The 13,070-nt window shown below is 41.3% G+C and overlaps 1 long non-coding RNA gene across 3 annotated transcripts; it reads left to right on the forward strand.

The window, feature by feature from the left end:
- The first annotated feature begins 3,033 nt into the window (after positions 1-3,033).
- Positions 3,034-7,230, forward strand: LOC125523284 (uncharacterized). 3 transcript variants are annotated; one of them, XR_015611454.1, is made up of 6 exons: positions 3,034-3,370; positions 3,466-3,738; positions 3,825-3,950; positions 4,273-4,501; positions 5,221-5,285; positions 5,757-7,230. It is a non-coding gene; the product is annotated as an uncharacterized LOC125523284 (long non-coding RNA). The 3 variants fall into 3 exon arrangements; XR_007290157.2 differs by having other exon boundaries at positions 4,313-4,501; XR_007290158.2 differs by having other exon boundaries at positions 3,825-3,894; positions 4,313-4,501.
- Positions 7,231-13,070: the final 5,840 nt, after the last annotated feature.

The following is a 13,070-nucleotide window of genomic DNA, read 5'->3' on the forward strand; positions in this document are numbered from 1 at the left end:
AGTTGTTAGTAAAATGTGGTCTAATATTCTTGAAAAATGAAGAAGTTCTTTTACAAAAAATATTTGTTAGGTTCTTCACAAAAAACTCACTTTGGGAACTCGAAAAATGGAAAATGAATATCGGTAATTTGTCTTTTTCACGAGAGGTGGATCAAAAAAATTTACACCCAACCATTTGGTCAATTGTCCATTAAATATGGCCTAGTATTTTAGAAATTTTATTTGGTCCAGTTTTGCAACAAATATATGGTAGGTTCTTCAAAAAAACTCATTTTGGGCACTGCAAAAATGGAAAATTGATATTTTGTCCAAAGAAAATAAAAACTCCTTGAGGAAACATTGTTCGGCATTGCAAGATGCACCCTTGTGCATTATATGAGATCATTTGAACAAACTATACCATGAATTTTTTATGCCCGTTTCAAAATGTCAAAACGGCGGGCTTGACCGTTCCTAGCTAGTGGTTGAATCTTGGAAAACATTTGATGTTTCTCGGATTAATTAGATACTTATGTACCTATAAACGATTTTTGGAAAAAATAAAGAGCAAACTATGAAGCATATGCAGTTCAAATTTGACCCGCTTCCTCCTGAATCGGCGGAAATTTGTCTTTTTCACGAGAGGTGTATAAAAACTTTTGACAACCAACCATTTGGTCAACTGTGCATTAAATATGGCCTAGTATTTTAGAAAATTAATTTGGTCCAATTTTGCAACAAATATATGATAGGTCCTTCACACAAAAAAACTCATTTCGGGCACTCAAAAAATGGGAAATGAAATTTCCGTGCAAAGAAAATGAACACTTCCTTAGGCAACATTGTTTGGAATTCCAAGATGTACCCCTATGAACAATATGAGATCATTTGAACAAACTATGCCATGAATGTGGCCATAAGATTGATCATTTGGCTTGAAAGTCATGAATCTTCACGCATGCATGATCGCTCATTTCCGAGAACACTTTTTAAAAATAATTACTGTATTACAAGTTTATTATTTTTCCTGGCAACTTGGCCACATATAATGACACAATGCGAAGGTTTTCCAATTTTTTTTTTGAATTTTTTATGCCCAGTCAAAACGGCAGCCTTGAACGTTCCTAACTAGTGGTTGAATCTTGGAAAACTTTTGATGTTTCTCTGATTAAATAGATATTTATGTACCTATAAATGATTTTTGGAAAAAATAAAGAGCAAACTATGAGGTAGCTGCAGTTCAAATTTGACCCGCTTCCCACTGAATCGGCGAAAATTTGTCTTTTTCACAAGAGGTATATGAAAAATCTTGACAACCAACCATTTGGTCAATTGTGCATTAAATATGGCCTAGTATTTTAGAAAATTGATTTGGTCCAATTTTGCAACAAATATATTGTAGGTCCTTCACACAAAAATCTCATTTCGGGCACTCAAAAAAAGGAAAATGAAATTTCCATGCAAAGAAAATGAAAACTCCCTTAGGCAACATTGTTTGGAATTCCAAGATGCACCCTTGTCCACAATATGAGATCATTTGAACAAACTATGCCATGAATGTGGCCATAAGATTGATCATTTGGCTTGAAGCCATGAATCTTCACTCATGATAGCTCATTTCTAAGAATAATTTTTCTAAAAAAATTGCCATATTACAATTTTATTATTTTTCCTGGCAACTTCATCACATATAATCACACAATGCGAAGGTTTTCCAATTTTTTTATTTTTTTTGAATTTTTTATGCCCGGTTCAAAATGCGGTCAAAACGGCGGGCTTGACCGTTCCTGGCTAGTGGTTCAATCTTGGAAAACTTTTGATGTTTCTTTGATTAAATATATTCTTATGTACCTATAAATGATTTTCGGAAAAAATAAAGAGCAAACTATGAGGCAGCTACAGTTCAAATTTGACCCGCTTCCTTCTGAATCGGTGAAAATTTGTCTTTTTCACGAGAGGTGTATAAAAACTTTTGACAACCAACCATTTGGTCAATTGTGCATTAAATATGGCATAGTATTTTAGAAAATTTATTTGGTCCAATTTTGTAACAAATATATGGTAGGTCCTTCACAAAAAAACTCATTTCGGGCACTCAAAAATGGAAAATGAAATTTCTGTGCAAAGAAAATGAAAACTTCCTTAGGCAACATTGTTTGGAATTCCAAGATGTACCCTTGTGCACAATATGAGATCATTTGAACAAACTATGCCATGAATGTGGCCATAAGATTGATCATTTGGCTTGAAAGCCATGAATCTTCACGCATGATAGCTCATTTCTAAGAACATTTTTTTTAAAAAAAATTGTCATATTACAAGTTTATTATTTTTCCTGGCAACTTGGTCACATATAATGACACAATGCGAAGGTTTTCCAATTTTTTGTTTTTTTTGAATTTTTTATGCTCGGTTCAAAATGCAGTCAAAACGGCGGGCTTCACCGTTCCTAGCTAGTGGTTGAATCTTGGAAATTTTTTGATGTTTCTCTGATTAAATAGATACTTATGTACCTATAAATGATTTTTGGAAAAAATAAAGAGCAAACTATGAGGTAGCTGCAGTTCAAATTTGACCCGCTTCCTACTGAATTGACGGAAATTTGTCTTTTTCACGAGAGGTGTATAAAAACTTTTAAGAACCATCCATTTGGTCAATTGTCCGTTAAATATGGCCTAATGTTTTAGACAATTGATTTGGTACAATTTTGCAGCAAATACATGGTAGGTCCATCACAAAAAACTTATTTTGGGCACTCGGAAAATGATTAAAAATAGCTGGAAAGATCAAAAATGCATACAAATTGGTCCTTATCCATAAAATTTGGTCTAACTCTCGTGAAAATTTGTGTGATGCCCTTCTAGAAAATATTTTTGATAGCTGCTTCACGAAATCCCTCTATTTTCAATACTTAGAAACTATTTTAAATCAGTGATTTTCTGAACCAATCAGAACTCATTTCGCGGATCGATGACATGGCGCCCATCCATCCATCCATGTATAGAAAAAATAAATAAAAAAGATATACCCCCACCCGCAGCCCAAACCCCTCCTCCCTCGTCCCCTCTCTCGTCGCCGCACCCAAACCCTAACTCCACTCCTATCCCCTCTCTCCCCCGATTCAGATGCACTCCCCGCAGCCGCCACCTACCTCCCGTCCCCGATTCAGCCGATCCCGCCGCCAGCGCCCGCGCGCCACCACCCCCCTCCTCCTCGCCTTCCAGATTGCGCCGCCACCTTCCTCCCCATCCCCTCCTGGATCTCTCCCTTGGTGAGCCACCAGCGAGCCCCTCTGCTGCCCGCGCACGCACAACCTGGGCTCCTGCTGCTCTCCATCGATCCCCTCCGCATGCTTGCCGTCATCTCCTCCCTCCGTAGCATTGACCCCAAGGTAACCAACCTCCTCGCCTGCTAGTTCGTGGTTTGTACATCGTGTCCGTCTTCTACGGCGATGCGCTGATCGATGGTTCTGGTCGTTGGCTCTAGGTGTTGGCGCAGGCGACCAGGAAGTTGTTCCAGGGCGAGCCAGCGAAGAGGCGGAAGGGGGAGCACCATCACGGGAGCCGTGTCCTCCCGGTCCATGGCCACGTCGAGGAGATGCCACTGACCTCCGCTCGCGAGCGGCGGCTGTGAGAGTCTGGTGCGGAGGGCGGACTCGATCATGAAGTGGCTCTCGCGGTCCAAGACGGCGCCGGCCACGGAGATGGCCATTCGCGTCGCCGTCGGCGACAATGCTGTAACCAGCAAGGCTCTGCGCTGGTGAGTAGGACACTTCCGCTAATCCAACTATCATCTCTGAAGATGTTCTGAAATTTGTTGGCTGACTCTTTGTTTGGAATTCGCAGGTTGCCGAAGTAGAAGAGAGGGTTGCGTCGTGCGGGCACTAGTTGCCGCCTGGATCCGTATCTATACATGGTACATGGAATCTGTGCCACACAGTTTGCGTTTGGATGATGATTTGATTTCTGAAGGTAGCTGAATATAAGCTATGACTGAATCAGTATAACTGAGAGTCAGTGTCCAACTTCTAGATGGAGTTAGGGAGTTGTTACTTATTGGAGTAGTAATTTCCAGTTATTCAGTAGAGAGTAAGTAGAATCTGAAAGCAATTGTTAAATCTGATTAATTTATCCTATTCTGGAAGCCAGTTGAATCATGAACACTGCACATTTCAAAAAATGCTTCCAAACCACATAATTTCATTCCTTGATACAGAAAGTACAACAAGTTATGATATACATTGATCCTGCTTTCCTTGTACCAATAAAGCATGTCCATAACTTTGGATTATAGCAGAAAAATTGCTAAAAAACAAACGCCAATCCACGAGCAGGGAGCGGAAGGCGCAACCAGCGACCAGTGAGCGCATGGGTGGCACAAGTGGCAACGGAGAGTGGCCGGAGACTGCCAGTGGTGAGCGGCGACGGCGACCTCGAGACCAGCAAGTAGGCGACAACAACCTCATTGTGAAGTGGCTGAATCGACTTGAGGCGGTTTCTTCGAGATTCTTGGAAATGCTTTGGTAGTTTCTTTCGGCAAGAAACTGTTTCATACTGAAGTTTACTGGTACATGTGTGGTTTCTACTGTTGTTTCGTTTGGGTTGGGTTGGGTTGGTTCCAACGGGGAGACGTGCACGCACACTGGCAGCATGAGCTAGCAGCCATGATTGTCACCCAGCCACCACCACGTAAATGTAATGCTTCTCCAACCAAGCAATGTCGAACTTAGCTAGCTGGGTGGCCCTGATATTCTTGGAACTGAGTAACCGAACTAATATTCTGTATTTTATAATATGTTCCTGTTATGCATGACATAGGCTTGATGAAATCTTACTCTTTTAATCACAATAGCATAGCAGTAACATGTTATAACGTTGGATGAAGAAAACCATATGTAATAAGTTCTTTCATGTTTAATTACCTCAATTGTCAAGTAGTGTTTGGTGTTGTATACATTTAGTGCAATCAATCGACTACAATAGTCATCTGGATGCTTGGGACTTGCATATATTCTGCTGCACTTGAAACATCAACAAGTATTTTTCCGTGTTTTTTGGAACAATGGGTGAACTTCATATTCCTGAATATATGTATTACTATTCGGTATAGGTCTAGGCGTCTCTTTGTATTTTACAGCTCCTTATCATGTCCCTCTAATATTTCTGTAGGTGGCCATGAACTCAGTAAATCATCAGGAAATGCCTTTGCTGTAGCTCACCTATGGCCTTGTTTGTCATGCAGGTTAGTGAGCAGCATTAGGAGGAGGAGCTCAAGCAGGCCACCATGATGCACCACCGCAGCAGCAGGTAGCATGTCCATCTCCATCTCCCTCTCCCTATGCTGCCAATCCTTTTTGTTTCTTTAAAACTAGGTCCAATCAGCACACAAATTGACTATCTATTCTCTCAAAAATCAGTTTACAACTCTACAGAATTGTGTTGATGGCAATCAGTAGAGAGAGGGAGAGAACGTTTCTTGCAAATGAGTGAGAGAGGCATAGTCTAACTGCAAATCCATGTGTGTGCATTTTTGTCTTATTGGAATATGTTGAGTACATATTGAAATATGCTAAATGCTATTGCTTGATATAATATAAGTATGAGCTACAGCTGTTTGCATATTTGTTTTGTATTTTTTTATAAATGATGATAGTATGTGCAAGATGTTCACATGTTAATTTTTGTTGACTAAAATCTCTTATGCCCTTGACTTAGGTTGACCTAGAACAACAACATCCTTGATGCGTACTAACCTTCACCTCGTTCTTTCTCTCGCAGACTCGAAGGAGACCGTATGCAAGGCACCTCCTCTTCGGTTGTGAGAGTGTCCAGGGGTCGTGGGTGCGGCTAAGGGGTCATGAGTGCGGCTAATGCCTGTCTGTGGCCGCACTTGACATTGCCCTCTCTTTAAGGGCACGTATCATTTTTTTCTAACTCTGCTATCTTTTCCCAAGTCTTTATTATCTTGCCTAGCCTTGTATTGATATGTATTGTTTGGTGCTAATTACCCAAGTTAGTGCATGATGTTAAGGATAACCTGAGAACACTTGCCTAAGTTTATGAGATATGACATGTGACAGTCCAAGCCTGCTGCTCTTTCAATGCATTTGCTGTTGTATTGTGCTCCTCTAGTTGTTTGAATGCTTCTGCTGCTAGCCTGGTAGGCTGCTACTAGCTTGAATAGGTGTGCACTTGTGCTGGTGGTGGTGCTGCTTGTGTTGCTGCTGCTGATTTAATGCTTAAGCTGACGCTGTTGTTGATTAAATGCTTATGTTGTTGCTGCATGCTTATGCTACTGATTCAATGCTTTGGAAATTGATTGAATTGAACCTGTTGTAATCCTTCCTGCTATACTCGTATTTAATTTTTGGGTTTCTATTTGATTTTTTTAGTCTGTTATATATGGTTCATCTTTAGTTTCTTCTGTAACCTGCATGGAGCTTAGAATACACAACCCAACTAGTCTCATATACAACTAAGACCAATGATTCATGCTCAATTTTGTATATGTATGTATGACCAGTAAAGTTGGAAGGCCTAAATCTTAAAGTTAATAATATGCTCAATTATGTACCATATTCAGCTCATGCATCACCAGTTACTGCTTTTTTGCTTGGTCTATTTTGGCTCATAACCTAAGTATACCAAAACTGATTAAACGATTTCTCCAACTTGCCAAAATTGTCATAATTGTCTCCTGCCTTGTGATGTTAGTATCTATGCACTTACTAGTATTGTTAGTTGAATGGATGGTCGTGGTAGTAGACTAGGAATTTTCTTGAGGTGAGTGTTATAGTGATGTTCATTTCATTACCTAAACTTTGTACCAATGTACCATGCAGGTATGTATAGATTACTATTGTAGAACAACATCAGGTTAATCTGTTGCATTCAAGTTGTTGGAAGTTTTGTTATGCCATGCTTAGTGTTTACTGAACTGGGGCATTTGGGCATGTATCTACAAATTTTAGCCTCTTGAAAGAATATTATTTACTTCCAGCGTATTTCACTAATAGCTTATCTAGATCAGGATCTAATGTCGTCGAGACTGCTGTTGCTGTGACAGAAGATCAGAAGAAGCTTGGAGATGCGCGCCATAGTTTTAGTTGATGTTGCCACCAAGTTTTGGTGCTTGTGTATCTGTTTTTGATTGTTTGTGCACTTGTTGGGTGTGCAAACGTGTATGTGCTCTTGTGAGTATTTGACTGGATGATTTCTGTATTTAATCATTTAAATGAGAGATTTATTATTTTTTGTTGTTCAAATGTGTAAATTGAAATCTGTGAATGAAAAAGGCCAAATGTTCTACTTGACAAAATAATACCTGGGCTCTAAAAAGGCTATGGCCCAAACTATAGTGGATCGGAACATTGTGTATTTCTAAAAAAACCAGAAAAATAGGCTTAATGAAATGGTTCGCAAAAAGGCCATGGCCCAGAAAATAAAAAGGCCAAATTGTTGGGATTGGCCCATGTGGCTGACCAAACCTAATAGAAAAATATATTAAATTGGCTGAATTAATGGGCTTGGCCCATATAGACAATGAATTGGACCGGGATGATTCTTATCAATGACCAATTCAATTGGTCGCAATTTTGCCATGTCAGCTTGCCATGTTGGATCTGATGTGGCCTAGGCAGACAACCAATGACCAAAAAATTGGTCGTTGAACCAACGACCTTTCCTATTTCAGAAAAAAGGTTGTTAATTTCAGTTTACAACCGCCAGCTTTTGACCATCTGTTTTTGGTCACAAAAAGGTCGCAAATGAAAAACAATGACCTTTCAGTGACCAATAGTGATGGTCGCAAGTTGACATATTTCTTGTAGTGATACCTCTCCGACAATCGGAGTGACAAATCCTAATCTTGATCCACGCCAACTCAACAAACACCATCGGAGACACCTGTAGAGCACCTTTATAATCACCCAGTTACGTTGTGACGTTTGGTAGCACACAAAGTGTTCCTCCGGTATTTGGGAGTTGCATGTTCTCATAGTCATAGGAACATGTATAGTTATGGGGAAAGCAATAGCAACAAACTAAACGATCATCGTGCTAAGCTAACGGATGGGTCAAGTCAATCACGTCATTCTATGATGATGTGATCCCGTTAATCAAATGACAACTCATGTCTATGGTTAGGAAACATAACAATCATTGATTCAACGAGCTAGTCAAGTAGAGGCAAACTAGTGACACTCTGTTTGTCTATCTATTCACACATGTACTAAGTTTCCGGTTAATATACAATTCTAGCATGAATAATAAACATTATCATGATATAAGGAAATATAAATAACAACTTTATTATTGCCTCTAGGGCATATTTCCTTCAGTCTCCCACTTGCACTAGAGTCAATAATCTAGATTATGTTGTAATGATTCTAACACCCATGGAGTCTTGGTGCTGATCATGTTTTACTCGTGAGAGAGGCTTAGTCAACAGTTCTGCAACATTCAGATCCGTATGTATCTTGCAAATCTCTATGTCTCCCTCCTTGACTTGATCATGGATGGAATGACTTGATCGCGGATGGAATTGAAGTGTCTCTTGATGTGCTTGGTTCTCTTGTGAAATCTGGATTCCTTTGCCAAGGCAATTGCACCAATATTGTCACAAAAGATTTACATTGGACCCGATGCACTAGGTATGACACCTAGATCGAATATGAACTCCTTCATCCAGACACCTTCATTTGCTGCTTCCGAAGCAGCTATGTATTCCGCTTCACACGTAGATCCCGCCATGACGCTCTGCTTGGAACTGCACCAACTTATAGCTCCACCACTTAATAAAAACACGTATCTGGTTTGTGACTTAGAGTCATCCGGATTAGTGTAAAAGCTTGCATCGACATAACCATTTACGACGAACTCTTTGTCACCTCCATATACGAGAAACATATCCTTAGTCCTTTTCAGGTATTTCAGGATGTCTTGACCGCTGTCTAGTGATCCACTCCTGGATTACTTTGGTACCTCCCTGCTAAACTTATCGCAAGGCACACATCAGGTCTGGTACATAGCATTGCATACATGATAGAGCCTATGGCTGAAGCATAGGGAACACCTTTCATTTTCTCTCTATCTTCTTCAGTGGTCGGGCATTGAGTCTGACTCAACTTCACACCTTGTAATACAGGCAAGAACCCTTTCTTTGCCCGATCCATTTTGAACTTCTTCAAAACTTTATCAAGGTATGTGCTTTGTGAAAGTCCAATCAATCGTCTTGATCTATCTCTATAGATCTTGATGCCCAATATATAAGCATCTTCACCAAGGTCTTTCATTGAAAACTTCATATTCAAGTATCCTTTTATGCTATTCAGAAATTCACTATCATTTCCGATCAACAATATGTCATCTACATATAATATCAGAAATGCTACGGAGCTCCCACTCACTTTCTTGTAAATACAGACTTCTCCAAAAGTCTGTATAAAACTATATGCTTTGATCACACTATCAAAGCGTATATTCCAACTCCGAGAGGCTTGCACCAGTCCATAAATGGATCGCTGGAGCTTGCACACTTTGTTAACACCTTTTGGATCGACAAAACCTTCTGGTTGCATCACATACAACTCTTCTTTAAAGTATCCATTAAGGAATGCAATTTTGACATCCATTTGCCAAATTTCATAATCATACAATGCGGCAATTGCTAACATGATTCAGACGGACTTAAGCATCACTGCGGGTGAGAAGGTCTCATTGTAGTCAACACCTTGAACTTGTGCAAAACCTTTTGCAACAAGTCGAGCTTTGTAGACAGTGACATTACCGTCACCGTCAGTCTTCTTCTTGAAGATCCATTTATTCTCTATGGCCTGCCGATCATCGGGCAACTCAACCAAAGTCCACACTTTGTTCTCATACATAGATCCCATCTCAGATTTCATGGCCTCAAGCCATTTTGCGGAATCTGGGCTCATCATCACTTCCTCATAGTTCGTAGGTTCGTCATGGTGTAGTAACATGACTTCTAGAATAAGATTACCGTACCACTCTGGTGCAGATCTTACTCTGGTTGACCTATGAGGTTCGGTAGTAACTTGATCAGAAGTTTCATGATCATCATCATTAGCTTCCTCACTTACTGGTGTAGGAATCACTGGAACTGATTTCAGTGATGAACTACTTTCCAATAAGGAAGAAGGTACAATTACCTCGTCAAGTTCTACTTTCCTCCCACTAACTTCTTTCGAGAGAAACTCCTTCTCTAGAAAGGATCCATTCTTAGCAACAAATATCTTGCCTTCGGATCCATGATAGAAGGTGTACCAACAGTCTCCTTTGGGTATCCTATGAAGACACATTTCTCCGATTTGGGTTCGAGCTTATCAGGTTGAAGCTTCTTAACATAAGCATCGCAGCCCCAAACTTTAAGAAATGATAACTTGGGTTTCTTGCCGAACCACAGTTCATAAGGTGTCGTCTCAACGGATTTAGATGGTGCCCTATTTAACGTGAATGCAACTGTCTCTAAAGCATAACCCCAAAATGATAGCGGTAAATCAGTGAGAGACATCATAGATCGCACCATATCTAGTAAAGTACGATTACGATGTTCGGACACACCATTACGCTGTGGTGTTCCAGGTGGCGTGAGTTGCGAGACTATTCCGCATTGTTTCAAATGAAGTCCAAACTCATAACTCAAATATTCACCTCCACGATCAGATCATAGAAACTTGATTTTCTTGCTACAAAGATTTTCCACTTCACTCTGAAATTCTTTGAACTTTTCAAATGTTTCAGACTTATATTTCATTAAGTAGATATACCCATATCTGCTCAAATCATCTGTGAAGGTGAGAAAATAACGATATTCGCCATGAGCTTCAATGTTCATGGGACCACATACATCAGCATGTATGATTTCCAATAACTCTGTTGCTTGCTCCGTTGTTCCGGAGAACGAAGTTTAAGTCATCTAGCCCATGAGGCATGGTTCGCAAGTACCAAGTGATTCATAATCAAGTGATTACAGAAGTCCATCGGAATGGACTTTCTTCATGCGCTTTACACCAATATGACCTAAATGGCAGTGCCATAAATAAGTTGCACTATCATTATCAACTCTACATCTTTTGGCTTCAATACTATGAACATGTGTATCACTACTATCAAGATTTAGTAAAAATAGACCACTCATCAAGGGTGCATGACCATAAAATATATTACTCATATAAATAGAACAACCATTATTATCTAATTTAAATGAATAACCGTCTCGCATCAAACAAGATCCACATATAATGTTCATGCTCAACGCTGGCACCAAATAACAATTATTTAGGTCTAAAACTAATCCCGAAGGTAGATGTAGAGGTAGCATGCCGACGGCGATCACATCGACTTTGGAACCATTTCCCACGCGCATCGTCACCTCGTCCTTAGCCAATCTTCGCTTAATCTGTAGCCCCTGTTTCGAGTTGCAAATGTTAGCAACTGAACCAGTATCAAATACGCAGGCACTACTTCGAGCATTTGTACGGTACACATCAACAACATGTATATCAAATATACCTTTCACTTTGCCATCCTTCTTCTCCGCCAAATACTTGGGGCAGTTCCGCTTCCAGTGACCAGTTCCTTTGCAGTAGAAGCACTCAGTGTCGGTGTCAAAACCGGCAGATCTCGGGTAGGGGGTCCCGAACTGTGCGTCCAGAATCGATGGTAACAGGAGACGGGGGACACGGTGTTTACCCAGGTTCGGGCCCTCTCTATGGAGGTAATACCCTACGTCCTGCTTGATTGATCTTGATGAATATGAGTATTACAAGAGTTGATCTACCACGAGATCGTAATGGCTAAACCCTAGAGGCCTAGCCTATGTGGGTATGGTAATGAGTATATGTGATGTCCTTTCCGGACTATCCCCTTCGGTTTATATAGACACCGAGGGGATCTAGGGTTTACATGGAGTCAGTTACATAAGAAGGAACCTTCGGTCGCCAAGCTTGCCTTCCACGCCAAGTAGAGTCCAATCTGGACACGGTGCAGTCTTCGGCCTTCATGTCTTCACAGCCCTTCAGTCCGGCCCATGGATAATAGGCCGGATGCCCGAGGACCCCTTAGTCCAAGACTCCCTTAGTAGCCCCTGAACCTGGCTTTCAATGATGAGGAGTCCGGCATGCAGATTGTCTTCGGAATTGCAAGGCGGGTTCCCCTTTCTCCGAAATCCAAGATAGTCTTTGGATGCAATGATAGTCTCCTGACCTGTTACGCACACCATACACAACCATAGAGAGAATATAATATTTGCACGAATCTAATCTGTTGACAGCTCTTCTCCAGCACGACATCACGTCTGTCCGGTTATAATTTCAAACCATTTTTCTTCTGCCATTCCATGCTTCGAGACGCGGTTGCTATTGGCACGTCTTGTCGAAACAAAGATCGTGCCCCCTTATTGCAGGATTCTCATCAATGCGTGCATGGGTAACTCAACCGTGCCGTTTATACAGCCCTAGGGAACAGGCAAATCCTAAGGCGAGTGAGGAGGCGTTTAATATTTGCTGCCTTTATAAGGGGATAAGGATTCCCTCTTCCTCTCCTCACGCTCTGTCTCTGTCTTTCCGATCTCAAGCTCCAGCGCCCAGGTTCTCATCTCCTTTCCACTCAAGCAACCATGTCCGGATCTGGTGGTCAGGGCAAGTGGATGGTCTCCTCTGTCAAGGAGGAGGACATTACTAAGCTCTAGGCGGCCGGATATTTGGCGAAGGATATCGCCCATCTTCTGCCAGTCGAGGGACAACTCGTCCCCACGCCGGAGCCCACAAAGAGGGTAGTATTCATCCCCCATTTCTTCCGCGGGCTAGGGTTTCCACTCCACCGTTTCGTCCGCAGGCTGATGTACTATTACGGGATAGATTTCCATGATCTGTCCCCGAATTCTGTCCTCAACATCTCGGCGTTTATCGTCGTGTGCGAGGCCTTCCTCCGCATCCATCCCCACTTCGGGCTGTGGCTCAAAATCTTTGTGAAGCCAAAGGTGGTGGATGGCCAGCACGCGGAGTGCGGAGGGGCCATGGTGAGCAAGCTATCCAACATCTCCTGGCCCAAAGGCACCTTTGTGGAGAC

Source organism: Triticum urartu, chromosome 7A, assembly GCF_056163025.1.
Source record: "Triticum urartu cultivar PI428250 chromosome 7A, HENAU_Tu73, whole genome shotgun sequence".
NCBI lineage: Eukaryota > Viridiplantae > Streptophyta > Magnoliopsida > Poales > Poaceae > Triticum > Triticum urartu.